The sequence below is a fragment of the Hemiscyllium ocellatum genome, chromosome 7 (assembly GCF_020745735.1).
Source record: "Hemiscyllium ocellatum isolate sHemOce1 chromosome 7, sHemOce1.pat.X.cur, whole genome shotgun sequence".
NCBI lineage: Eukaryota > Metazoa > Chordata > Chondrichthyes > Orectolobiformes > Hemiscylliidae > Hemiscyllium > Hemiscyllium ocellatum.
Genome location: NC_083407.1, coordinates 14,948,162 through 14,962,062, shown reverse-complemented (window position 1 = coordinate 14,962,062; position 13,901 = coordinate 14,948,162).

Sequence of the window (13,901 nt, the reverse complement as noted above, 5' to 3'; positions counted from 1 at the left end):
CATGGGAACCCCACAATTGAGGTCCCACCCACTTTAGCCCAACCCAGCTCAGTGTAATATAAACTGTCAAAATGTTATCAAAGTCTACAGTCCTGAAAAAGACCCTTCAGCCCATCACATCTGCGCCAGTCAAAAACAACCACTAAACTGTCAAGGCTACTCGCCTGCGATGGGCCTCCCCTACAGTGGGTAAAATATCCCACAGTGGGCAGTGGTGGAATGAGACCACTAATTGACTACTTGATAGGCTTCAGCGTAGACTCGAACCCCCAGCTTCAGCGCGGACTCGAAACCCCAGCTTCAGTGTGGACTCGAACTCCAGCCTCAGTGTGGACTCGAAACCCCAGCCTCAGAGTGGACTCGATCCCCAGCCTCAGCGTGGACTTGAACCTCCAGCCTCAATGTGGACTTGAAGCCCTGGCCTCAGTCTGGACTCGAACCCCCAGCTTCAGCATGGACTCGAACCCCCAGCCTCAGCGTGGACTTGAAGCCCCAGCCTCAGCGTGGACTCGAACCCCCTGTCCTCAGTGTGGACTCAGACCCCTGGCCTCAGTGTGAACTCGAACTCCCCAGCCTCAGTGCAGACTTGAACCCCCAGCCTCAGCATGGCCTCAGACCCCAGGCCTCAGCGTGGACTCGAACCCCCGGGCCTCAGTGTGGCCTCAGACCCCTGGCCTCAGCGTGGACTCGGACCCCCCCGGCCTCAGCGTGGACCCGAACCCCCGGGCCTCAGTGTGGACTCGGACCTTCAGCCTCAGCAGGGACTCGGAACCCCGGCCTCAAATTGGACCCAAACCCCTGGCCTTGAGATGAAGCCTGGTGCAATCTGGGTTGAAAAGGTTGTTATTCTGAACTCTTATTTCTTTATTTTTCTAACTTCTTTTCTCTTAGAATTTGTACTTAAGAATCTGTACTCAGGTACCTTGATACCTAAATTGGCACCGTAAGTGGCGACTTGTAGACTTTTCACTGTACTCACACTTGTATGTGACAATAAAACTAATTCAATTCAATTCAGTTCTGCATCAGAAGCATGCTGTGCCTTAGGCCCAGCTCATCAGAAGCAAGCTAAAGAGAACTGCAAAGTCAAACTTCCATCTTGCCTTGTGGGGCAGCATCAGTGAAAAGAAGTTCTCTTGTCAACAGATAATCGGTTCTATTTTCTGCTCTCGAACAAATATTTGCTAAATGAAGAGATTTAATGCAGTAGGTATAATAGGGGGAATGACAAAGCAAATGTAGAGAGATGTCTCCCCTCATGGAGCAATGTAGAACAAGAGGTTACCGGTTTAAGGTAAGGGAGAGATCTAAAACAGGAATTACTTCTCTCAAAAGGGTCATGAATTGGTGGAATTTCTACTCCTGAGTATGGTGCATGCAGGGACATCAAGTAAAATTAATGAGGAGTTAAAATATATTTTTAATTAGGAACAGGTTAAGGATTATGGGGAGCAGGCAGGAAATTAGAGCTAATGCTGAGATAAGATCAGCCATGATCATATTAAATGGTAGGGCTGATTCAAGGGGTTTTAGATTAGACTTACAGTGTGGAAACAGGCCCTTCGGCCCAACAAGTCCACACCGACCCACCGAAGCGCAACCCACCCATACCCCTACATTTACCCCTTACCTAACACTACGGGCAATTTAGCTTGGCCAATTCACCTGACCCGCACATCTTTGGACTGTGGGAGGAAACCGGAGTGCCCGGAGGAAACCCACGCAGACACGGGGAGAACGTGCAAATTCCACACAGTCAGTCGCCTGAGTCGGGAATTGAACCCGGGTCTACAGGCGCTGTGACGCAGCAGTGCTAACCACTGTGCCACCGTGCCGCCCACGGTTGATTTACCTATTCCAGGCCAGGCTTCATTCATGATGAACTGCCTTTGCCCGAAACGTCGATTTTCCTGCTCCTTGGATGCTGCTTGACCTCCTGTGCTTTTCCAGCACCACCCTAATCTTGATTCTAATCTCCAGCATCTGCAGTATCCACTTCCGTTTACCTACTCCTGCCCCTGGTCCTCATTTTCCTTTTCACATTTTCCATACAATGTTACACAGAGTTTGATGGGAAAAATACAAAATGGTAACAGAAGAAAGACACTTCACATTCAATCACCCAGCTTTGTGTCAAATACAAATGGACAGCAACTATTCAAGAAAGCAGCTCATCACCACCTCCTCAAGGGCCACTAGGGATGGGCAATAAATGCTGGCCCAGCCAGCGATGCCTACAATACATGAATGATATTTTTTGAAAAGCACTGGCTGAGATGTCCAATTAATCCCCCCTGCACTGAGTTAGGGCATTTCTCCCAATGTAGAAAGATCAAACCTAACTGAGGAGGATTTGACGATGACAGCCAGAGGTAACCAACCTTCATTAGCAATTAAAAAGGCTATGTCAAAATATTTGTTTGATTTGTAAAGGACATGTGAGGAGGTGGTACCTGCTCACAATGGTTGGCTTATTACACTGACTGCGTCAATCATTGATGGGTGAACTTGAAAGCCAACAATGACTCTTTAAGATACATACATTCAGCAAGTAGTTAATAACTCACACAAACAGTTTGCCAAGCAAGTGTGTATGCCAGCATAATCAATAATACTACTTAGTTACTGTCCCATTAGTATGATCCCAGCTGATATTATTTCTGGACAAGTCCGATCTTGGAGCTAAATCTGGCTTGACATTTTTTTTTAAATTCACTCATGGGATGTGGGCATCGCTGGATGGGCCAGCATTTATTACAGTTCCCTTGTTGCCCTTGAGAAAGTAATGGAGAGCTGCCTTCTTGAACCGCTGCAATCCAATGTGCTGTAGGTAGACCCACAATGCTCTGAGGGAGGGAATTCCAGGATTTTGGCCCAGCGACAGTGAAGGAACAGGGATATATTTCCAAGTCAAGATGGTGATGGAGGGCAACCTGCAGGTGGTGATGTTCTCATGTAATGTTGTGGCCATCACGGAAAGGTGGATAGAAGAGAGACAGGAATGGTTGTTGGAGATTCCTGGTTACTGATGTTTCAGTAAGATTAGGGGCGGTGGTAAAAAAGGAGGGGGGGTGGCGTTGCTAATTAGAAACGGTATAATGGCTGCAGAAAGGCAGTTCGAGGGGGATCTGCCTTTGGAGGTAGTATGAGCTGAAGTCAGAAATGGGAAAGGAGCAGTCACCTTGTTGGGTGTTTACTATAGGCCCCACAATAGCAGCAGAGATGTGGAGAAACAGATTGGGAAACAGATTTTGGAAAGGTGCAGAAGCCACAGGGTAGTAATCATGGGTGATTTCAACTTCCCAAACATTGATTGGAAGCTCTTTAGATCAAGTAGATTGGACGGGGCGGTGTTTGTGCAGTGTGTCCAGGAAGCTTTTCCAACTCAGTATGTAGATTGTCCGACCAGAGGGGAGGCCATATTGGATTTGGTACTTGGTAACGAACCGGGACAAGTGATGGGCTTGTTAGTGGGTGAGCATTTTGGTGATGGTGACCACAATTCTGTAACTTTCACCTTGGTTATGGAGAGAGATAGGTGCGTGCAACAGGGTAGGTTTTACAATTGGGGGAAGGGTAAATACGACGCTGCAAAACAGGATCTGAGGAGCATAAATTGGGAGCTTAGGCTGTCAGGGAAGGATGTCATTGAAATGTGGAACTTTTTCAAGGAACAGATATGACGTGTCCTTGATACGTATGTACCAGTCAGGCAGGAAAGAGATGGTCGTGTGAGGGAACCTTAGTTGACAAGGGAGGTTGAATGTCTTGTAAGGAGGAAAAAGGAGGCATACATCAGGTTGTGGAAACAAGGTTCAGTCAGATCGTTGGAGGGATACAGAATAGCCAGGAGGGAGCTGAAGAAAGGGATTAGGAGAGCTAAGAGAGGGCATGAAAAATCTTTGGCGGGTGGAATCAAGGATAACCCCAAGACCTTTTATACGTATGTGAGAAACATGAGAATGACGAGAACAAGGGTAGGTCCGATCAAGGACAGTAGTGGGAGACTGTGTATTGAGTTGGAAGAGAAGGAGATGTCTTGAATGAGTACTTTTTTTCAGTATTTACAAATGAGAGGGACTGTATTGTTGAAGAGGAGAGTATGAAACGGACTGGTAAACTAGAGGAGATATTTGTTAGGAAGGAAGATGTGTTGGGCATTTTGAAAAACTTGAGGATGGACAAGTCCCCCGGGCCTGACGGGATATATCCTCGGATTATGTGGAAAGCAAGAGAGGAAATTGCAGAACCATTGGCAATGATCTTTTCGTCTTCACTGTCAATGGGGGTGGTGCCAGGGGACTGGAGAGTAGCGAATGTTGTGCCCCTGTTCAAAAGAGGGAATAGGGATAACCCTAGGAATTACAAGCCAGTTAGCCTTACTTCGGTGGTAGGTAAAGTAATGGAAAGGGTACTGAGGGATAGGATTTATGAGTATCTGAAAAGATACTGCTTGATTAGGGACAGCCAGCACGGATTTGTGAGGGGTAGGTCTTGCCTTACAAGTCTTATTGAATTCTTTGAGAAGGTGACCAAGCATGTGGATGAAGGTAGAGCAGTGGATGTAGTGTACATGGATTTTAGTAAGGCTTTTGATAAGGTTCCACATGGTAGGCTTATGCGGAAAGTCAGAAGGCATGGGATAGTGGGAAATTTGGTTAGTTGGATAAAGAACTGGCTAACCGGTCGAAGTCAGAGAGTGGTGGTAGATGGTAGATATTCAGCCCGGAGCCCAGTTACAAGTAGAGTTCTGCAGGGATCAGTTCTGGGTCCTCTGCTGTTTGTAATTTTTATTAATGACTTGGAAAAGGGAGTCGAAGGGTGGGTTAGTAAATTTGCAGACGATACGAAGATTGGTGGAGTTGTGGATAGTGAGGAGGGCTGTTGTTGGCTGCAAAGGGACTTGGATATGATGCAGACCTGGGCTGAGGAGTGGCAGATGGAATTCAACCCTGTCAAGTGTGAGGCTGTCCATTTTGGAAGGACAAATAAGAATGTGGAATACAGAGTTAATGGTAGGGTTCTGAGTAAGGTGAAGGAGCAGAGGGATCTTGGGGTCTATGTTCATAGTTCTTTGAAAGTTGCCACTCAGGCGGATAGAGCTTGTAAGAAGGCCTATGGTGTATTAGCATTCATTAGCAGAGGGATTGAATTCAAGAGTCGTGAGGTGATGTTGCAGCTGTACAGGACCTTGGTAAGGCCACATTTGGAGTACTGTGTGCAGTTCTGGTCGCCTCATTTTAGGAAAGATGTGGAAGCTTTGGAGAGAGTGCAGAGGAGATTTACCAGGATGTTGCCTGGAATGGAGAATAGGCCATACGAAGATAGGTTGAGAGTGCTAGGCCTTTTCTCATTGGAACGGCGAAGGATGAGGGGTGACTTGATAGAGGTTTATAAGATGATCAGGGGAACAGATAGAGTAGGAAGTCAGAGACTTTTTCCCCGGGTACAACAGAGTGTTACAAGGGGACATAAATTTAAGATGAAGGGAGGAAGGTATAGGGGGGATTCAGAGTTTGTGAGAAGATTTGTAGCTCGGGTGCTCGTTGTTTTGGTTCTGTTCGCCGAGCTGGGAATTTGTGTTGCAGATGTTTCGTCCCCTGTCTAGGTGACATCCTCAGTGCTTGGGAGCCTCCTGTGAAGCCCCTTCACAGGAGGCTCCCAAGCACTGTGGATGTCACCTAGACAGGGGACGAAACATCTGCAACCCAAATTCCCAGCTCGGCGAACAGAACCACAACAGTATAGGAGAGATGTCAAGGGTAGGTTCTTTACCCAGAGAGTGGTGGGGCATGGAATGCGCTGCCTATGGGAGTAGCAGAGTCAGAATCATTGGTGACCTTTAAGCGGCAATTGGATAGGTACATGGATAGGTGCTTAAAATACATCAAATGTTCGGCACAACATCATGGGCCGAAGGGCCTGTTCTGTGCGTATTGTTCTATATTCTATGTTCTATGTTCTAATGGCTGCCCTTATCCTTCTAAATGAAAGTAATTGTGGTTTGGAAGGTGCTGTCTAAGGAACCTTGGTGAATTTCTACACTGCATCTTATAGAGAGTACACACTGATGCTACTGAGCATTAGAAGTGGAAGGAGTGGATGTTTGTAGACATGATGCCAATCAAATGGCTGCTTTATCCTGGATGGTGTCAATTAGCAAGTTTAGATCACATGGAATATGGGTACAACTAGCCATTTGGACAAAGAACTGGCTCGAAGGTAGAAGACAGAGGGTGGTGGTGGAGCATTGTTTTTCAGACTCGAGGCCTGTGACCAGTGGTGTGCCACAAGGATCAGTGCTCGGACCACTGCTTTTGGTCACTTACATAAATGATTCAGATGTGAATATACGAGGTATAGTTAGTAAGTTTGCAGATGACACTAAAATTGGAGGTGTGGTGGACAGCGAAGAAGGTAACTTCGCAATACAATGGGATCTTGATCAGATGGGCCAATAGGCTGAGGAATGACAGATGGTGTTTAATTTAGATAAGTGTGAGGTGCTGCATTTTAGAAAGGCAAAGCAGGGCAGGACTTATACACTTAATGGTAAGGTCCTAGGGAGTGTTGCTGAATAAAGAGACCTTGGAGTGCAGGTTCATAGTTCTTTGAAAGTAGAGTCTCCGATAGATAGGATAGTGAAGAAGGCATTTGGTATGCTTTCCTTTATTGGTCAGAGCATTGAGTATAGAAGTTGGGAGGTCATGTTGCGGTTGCACAGGACATTGGTTAGGCCACTTTTGGAATATTGTGGGCAATTCTGATCTCCCTCTTATCGGATGAACATTGTGAAACTTGAAAGGGTTCAGAAAAGGTTTGCAAGGATGTTTCGAGGGTTGGAAGGTTTGAGCAATAGGGAAATGCTGAATAGACTGGGGTTGTTTTCCCTGGAGCATCTGAAGCTAAGGGGTGACCTTATAGAGGTTTATAAAATCATGAGGGACATGGATAGGTAAATAGACAAAGTCTTTTCCCTGGGTTGTTGGATTACAAAATGAGAGGGCATAAGTTTAGGGCAAGAGGGGAAAGATTTAAAACAGACCTAAGGGGCGAGTTTCTCCGAGGGTGGTATGTGTATGGAATGAGTTGACAGAGAAAGTGATGGAGGGTGGTACATTTACAACACTTAAAAGGCACCTGGATGGGTATATGAATAGGAAGAGTTGAGAGGGATCTGGAGCAAGTGCTGGCAAATGGGACGACATTAGGTTAGGATATCTGGTTAGCCTGTTTCCATGCTGTACATCTCTATGACTCTGAACTTCTTGAGCATTACTGGAAATACATTCAAGCAGACAAGTAGGGAATATTCCATCGCACTCCTTACTCATGCATTGTAGATAGTGGACACATTTGGGGAGTCAAGGGGTGACTTATGATATTGTTGGTTATAATCAGATAGTCATTCACTGAGACAGAAGCACACAATGATGCATATACTGTTTTAACAATAAAACAGATATTTATTAAGCAAAAGGAATGAAGATAATTAGGTTAGTTCATTCTATTTCAATAATACAAATTCAAAGATTTTTAAGCACACAGTAAAAGTATAATCCATTAATCTCAAAACCACTCCTTTACAACTTTAAAGCTTCCCTGTACTGTTCCCAAAAGGAACTCTTTTACAGTACTCACATCAGAATCTTTTTTCTCTAAAACTTCAATAGATTTAAGGTAACTATGAATCTAACTCTATTCCAGGAGCTATCAGACCATCCAGTCTAATCTATCATATACCAGAGTTAAAATAATCTCAACTTCAAGTTTCCGTTGGGGTTATGTTCCAAGTCTTCTAATTTTGTACTATAAGTAATTCCTGACTCCAAGGTAATCTCGTTGACTATAATCTCCATTTGTCAGGAGCACTGCTTTCTTTATGCATTGCTGTTCAAGGATCAGGTAGAATGGCTGATTTTAAGACAATTGAGTGTGATTATGTGATCATGATGAGGCTGGCTTTTAACTTAGTGCAAATTTCATCAATTGTCATGGTGAATTCATGCCTTCAGAACATTAAATCTCGGACCCTGGATTACTAGACTAATGATATCACCACTGCATCACCACCACTTCTTTTCAAATATCAATGATTCTTAATACCCCATGAAAATGAGAGAGACATTCTGGACACCCCCATCCCATGAAAGACTAAAGGTGAAAAAAAAACTTTGCTCTATCATTTGACAACAATTTTTCATAAAAATCACTGAAATGTAAAATAATGTTAGAGACCATGGCAGGGTGGGATAGAGCTGAGAGATGGTTTCCTCATCACTAGAGAGATTAGAACTCAGGGCTTCCAGTCTCAACACAAAGAGTTCCAGAACTTAATTTGTGGACAGAGAGTACTTAGCAGAGTTGGTGTGCACCTCAGGCACTGCCCTCATTAACAGTGTGCTGGTCGGCAGAAAGATATCAGATGGACTTCACCGTTTGGCGATGAGAAGGATCTGGACTCCAAGATGTGCACCTCTGGAATGCACTACCTCAGAGGGCTGCTGATGCTCCGATGTCGAATATATTCTGGAGGAGATTGAAAGATGTTTGGGCAGAGGAAGACAGGGCTGGAAACCAGGGTTAACATAGCAGAGCAGCCACGGTCATATTGAACAATGAAGTAGGTTGGAGTAAGGACCACTTCATTCCTGTTGCTACTTGTGTCTCATCACAGTGTAATTACAGATGTTATGCCACAGTTTGAGTACTTTTTAATGTTATTTGAAAAGGAACAATGTGCAGGGTTACTCAGGGAACAGAGATAGAATGGCACTGAGTGAAGTGGTCATCGGGAAAGTCGATGCAGTTACAACGGACTGAACAGCCTCCTGTTACACTGTAACAAGTCTGTGATACACTTGACTAACAGAATGATTTTCACATAGGATGTCAACAATCCTCCCGTCAGGAAAAACACATTTCCTTTTCAATTCAAGCAGAATGGTTTGATGTTTTTGCCACAGGCAATCTGTCAAACCAAAAAAGGAATTACGCATTCAAAGAAGTTTTCCAGCCCCTCCTTTCTACACAGGAGAGATCATAGAGTCAGAGAGACATAGAGATGTACAGCATGAAAACAGACCCTCCAGTCCAACCCATCCATGCCAACCAGATACCCCAACCCAATCTAGTCCCACCTGCCGGCACCCGGCCCTTATCCCTCCAAACCCTTCCTATTCATACACCCATCCAGATGCCTCTTAAATGTTCAATTGTAACAGCCTCCACGACTTCCTCTGGCAGCTCATTCTATACATGTACCAATCTCTGCATGAAAATGTTTCCCCTTAGGTCTCTTTTATATCTTTTCCCTCTCACCCTAAACCTATACCCTCTAGTTATGGACTCCCCTACCCCTGGGAAAAAAACTTTGTCTATTTATCCTGTCCATGTCCCTCATAATTTTGTAAACCTCTATAAAGTCACCCCTCAGCCTCTGACGCTCCATGGAAAACAGCCCCAGCCTGTTCAGACTCTCCCGATAGCTCAAACACTCCAACCCTGGCAACATCCTTGTAAATATTTTCCGAACCCTTTCAAGTTTCACAACACATTTCCAATAGGAAGGAGACCAGAATTGCATGCAACACTCCAACAGTGGCATAACCAATGTCCTGTACAGCCGCAACATGACCTCCCAACTCCTGTACTTTGTTCAGCTGCTCACTGAAAGCAGACCACCGTACTTATTAACATTTTCCTGACATAGAGATGTATAGCACAGAAACAGACCCTTCGGTTCATACCGACCAGATACCCCAACCTAATCTGGTCTCACTTGCCAACACCTGGCCCATTTTCCTCTAAACCCTTCCTATTCATATATACTGCAAGTGCTCGTATGACATGGGGCCCAATGATGTTGCCATTCCTAGAAGATTGCTTTCTGTGTGGTCACCAGAAGTTTCACATTGTCAGCTGGCACTGTAGATTCTCTACTTCACAGGATATTCTGGTGCACGTGGACACATTTTTAATTCTATAAGTTTATTGAATTCATGTTTCACACTATCCCATGGATGCGATTTGAACTAATATCCTCATGAAGCTGGGGCCTGGATTACCAGTTCAGTGACATTACCACCATCACCTCTCGAATATGGTTGACACTTAATGCCCTCTGAAATGCTGAATTTACCAGTGACACCCAAACCCATAAAAGACTAATTCAAACCAATTGCATTTCTTGGAAAGTTGCTTTAATATCTCATGTCACTAGATATAGCTGGAATGCTTTGTCGCAAGACATTTATGTATGAATTTCTATATGCTAGGAAAGCTTCCACCGATCCTGACAAAGCACTTATTGGTACTTTTGAAATTAAGTACGAAGTGTCTCATAATCAAAAAAAAAGAAATGAAATCTCTTCAAGGCAATTAAACGAATAATCTCGTGGGATAATCATTTCTTATGGTCAGTCCCAATATGGAAAGATTTTCCAATAATGTAGCTGTGTAATCAATCTCGTACCCAAGCAGTAACAGCCCTTTGCTATCTGTGCATGACTTCCTTCAGTAGTACTCATTAATCATACTGCAGATCTGACTGATAGTCCTTGGTATTACTGAGAAACTGTAGTGGGATGATCCTGATGAGGTTGAGGCTGCTATCTCAGATTGCTATAGCAAGCTCAATGGGTGATTTACTGAGTCCTTTCTTCACACCACAACCACGTCTTTAGTTACTCATAAGTAACAAGATCTTTGCTTTGTAATTGTCCATATCTTCCTACACCCAATTACATCACTCACATTGTCCCAGCACAATGAACAAGTCCTGGAAGGGGAAGTCTCTAATTGATCATAAAGCAATACTTATCAAGATAGGCTGAAAATCTAAAGCTAGATAGAAATAGACTGACATGGTCATAGTTGGAAATGGACTATTAAAAGGAATTCATCTGGTGATTCCTCCATCAATGTAGGTTGGATAAAATACACACGGACTTAGACAGACTGGAAAATTCCTAAACAAAATCTAAACATTACAATTTCTGTCGAAATGCGATTCTGGCCATGGGTTACTAATGTTCATCATGTTTGTTTTTTTCATTCATTCACAGGATGAGAATGCCGCTGGCCAGGACAGCATGTATTGCCCATTCCTAATTGCCCAGTGGGCAGTTAAGAGTCAACCACATCGCTGTGGGTCTGGAGTCACATGCAGGCCAAAACAAGTAAGGATGGCAGTTTCCTTCTTTAAAGGACATTAATGAACCAGACAGGTTTTCCCCCACAATCACGGTTATCATTAGACTTTTAAATCCAGGATATTTGTTGAACTAGAATTCCACCATCTGCCGTGGTGAGATTTGAACCTGGGTCACCAGAATGGGCGGCACGGTGGCACAGTGGTTAGCACTGCTGCCTCACAGCACCAGAGACCTGGGTTCAATTCCTGCCTCAGGCGACTGACTGTGTGGAGTTTGCACATTCTCCCCGTGTCTGCGTGGGTTTGCTCTGGTTTCCTCCCACAGTCCAAAGATGTGCAGGTCAGGTGAATTGGCCATGCTAAATTGCCCGTAGTGTTAGGTAAGGGTCGGTGTGGACTTGTTGGGCCGAAGGGCCTGTTTCCACACTGTAAGTAATCTAATCTAATGTTAGGCAAAAGTGAGCAATGCAGATGCTGGAGATTAGAGTCAAGATTGTGGTGCTGGAAAAGCACAGCAGGTCAGGTAGCATCCGAGGAGCAGGAGAATTGACATTTTGGACAAAAGACCCATTTTCAGGCTTTTCTTATGAAGGACTTTTGCCCGAAATGTCGAATCTCCTGCTCCTCAAATGCTGTTTAAACTTCTGTGCTTTTCCAGCACCACATATTTGACTTCCCAGAATATCACCTGGGTCTCTGGATTAACAGTCCACTCAGCCATTGTGTTCCCCTTGTGCATATCAAAGGCAGGGGGAAAAAGAGCAAGGAGCAAATTCAGTGCCAGCAACATGTACAAATCTCAATTAGATTACCTTACAGTGTGGAAACAGGCCCTTTGGCCCAACAAGTCCCCACCGACCCGCTGAAGCGCAACCCACCCATACCCCTACATTTACCCCCTACCTGACACAACGGACAATTTAGCATAGCCAATTCACCTGACCTGCACATCTTTGGACTGTGGGAGGAAACCGGAGCACCCGGAGGAAACCCACGCAGACATGGGGAGAATGTGCAAACTCCACACAGTCAGTCGCCTGAGGAGGGAATCCTCTGAGATAATCTGCCATTTGCAGCAGAAGCTTCCAGGGACAGACTGACTTTAGCAGCTGTCTGCATACTCTTTGGAACTTTACATGCGCCCAGAGAATGGACATTGTTGTTTGTGTTCAAGGTAAAGTCAACCATCAGTTAAATGTAAATCTATTCCTCAAGGGAATGCTGAGGGATTCACCTTGCTCGAGTTTTGTTTCTTTCCATGGCCTTTCTTCCAGCATGCAAACTCCTCTGGGAACCTTGTGTCATGAAAATCGAGGGGGAAGGAATGAGCTGCAATGAAAGTTGGGAGTGGGATTTGCCAGAATCTAAAATTGAAGTCATGTGAAATCCACCATGGACTGGTAAGACGAAACTGGCTCAGTCACAGAAGACAGATTAGCAGCAGATGGGTGTTTTTCAGCCTGTGACCAGTTGTATTCCACATGGACCCCTGTTGTTTGTAACATATATAAATAAGTGATTTGAAGGAGAATGTAGGTGACCTGATTCATACGTTTGTGGACGACGCAAAGATTGGGGGAGCTGCGGAGATTGAGGAAGATTGCCAGAGGCTACAGCATGACACAGATAGGCTAGAGACTTGGTGGAACAAATGGTAGATGGAATCTAATCCAGACAAATGCAAGGTGATGCATTTTGGAAGATATATTGCAGTATACAATAAATGTCAAAACCTTTAACAACATCAACGTACAGAGGGATCTAGCCGTCTAGGTCGACAGTACCCTGAACGTGACAATGCAAGTGGAGAAAGTGATCAAGAAGGCATATGGCAAGCTTGCCTTCATCACTCAGGGTATAGAGTATAAAAATTCACAAGTCTTATTGTCGCTATACAGTTCAGGCCATTTTAGGAATATTGTGTTCAGTTCTTTTCACCATATTACCAAAAGGATGTGGAGGGCTTTGGAGAGGATGCAAAAAAGGTTTACCAGAATGTTGCCTGGTTTGGAGCTATGATGAGAGACTGAACAATCCTGGTTGGTTTCCACTTGTGGAGATGCCGGTGTTGGACTCGGGTGGTCTAAGTGAGAAATCAAATGACTCCAGGCTACAGTCCAACAGGTTTAATTGAAATCACAAGCTTTTGGAGCACAGCTCCTTTATCAGGTGAAGTCAGGAGCAGCGCTCTGAAAGCTGGTGATTTCAAATAAACCTGTTGGATAATAACCTGGTGTTGTGTGACTTCTGACTGTTTCCACTTGAACATCAAAGGCTGAGGAGTAACCTGACAGAGGTTTACAAAATTATGAGAGGCATGGATAGAATGGACTGTTGGAATCTTTCTTTCCCCAGGGTAGAAATGTCAATTACTGGGTGACAAAGGTAAAATGGGGAAAGGTTAAAGGGATTATAAGGGGCAAGGTTTTTTTTAAATAAAGAGAGTGGTAAGTGGAATGTGCTGCTGGAGATGGTGGAGATTGATACAATAGCAATGTTTAAGAAACATCTTGACAGATAGAGGGATATGGACTCTGTAGAGGCAAAAGGTTTTTAGTTTAGGAAGGCATGTGGGCTGAGGCTTGGTGGTCTGTGCCTGTGTGGTACTGTTCTTTGTTGTTTGTTTTTGTCTTTTAATGGATAAATTTACCAGTTGGGAAATGATGGTTCACACATACTTGGGAATGGATACATACATCTTCTGTATGCACACTGGGGTAATGTCACTGCACAATAATCCAGAGGC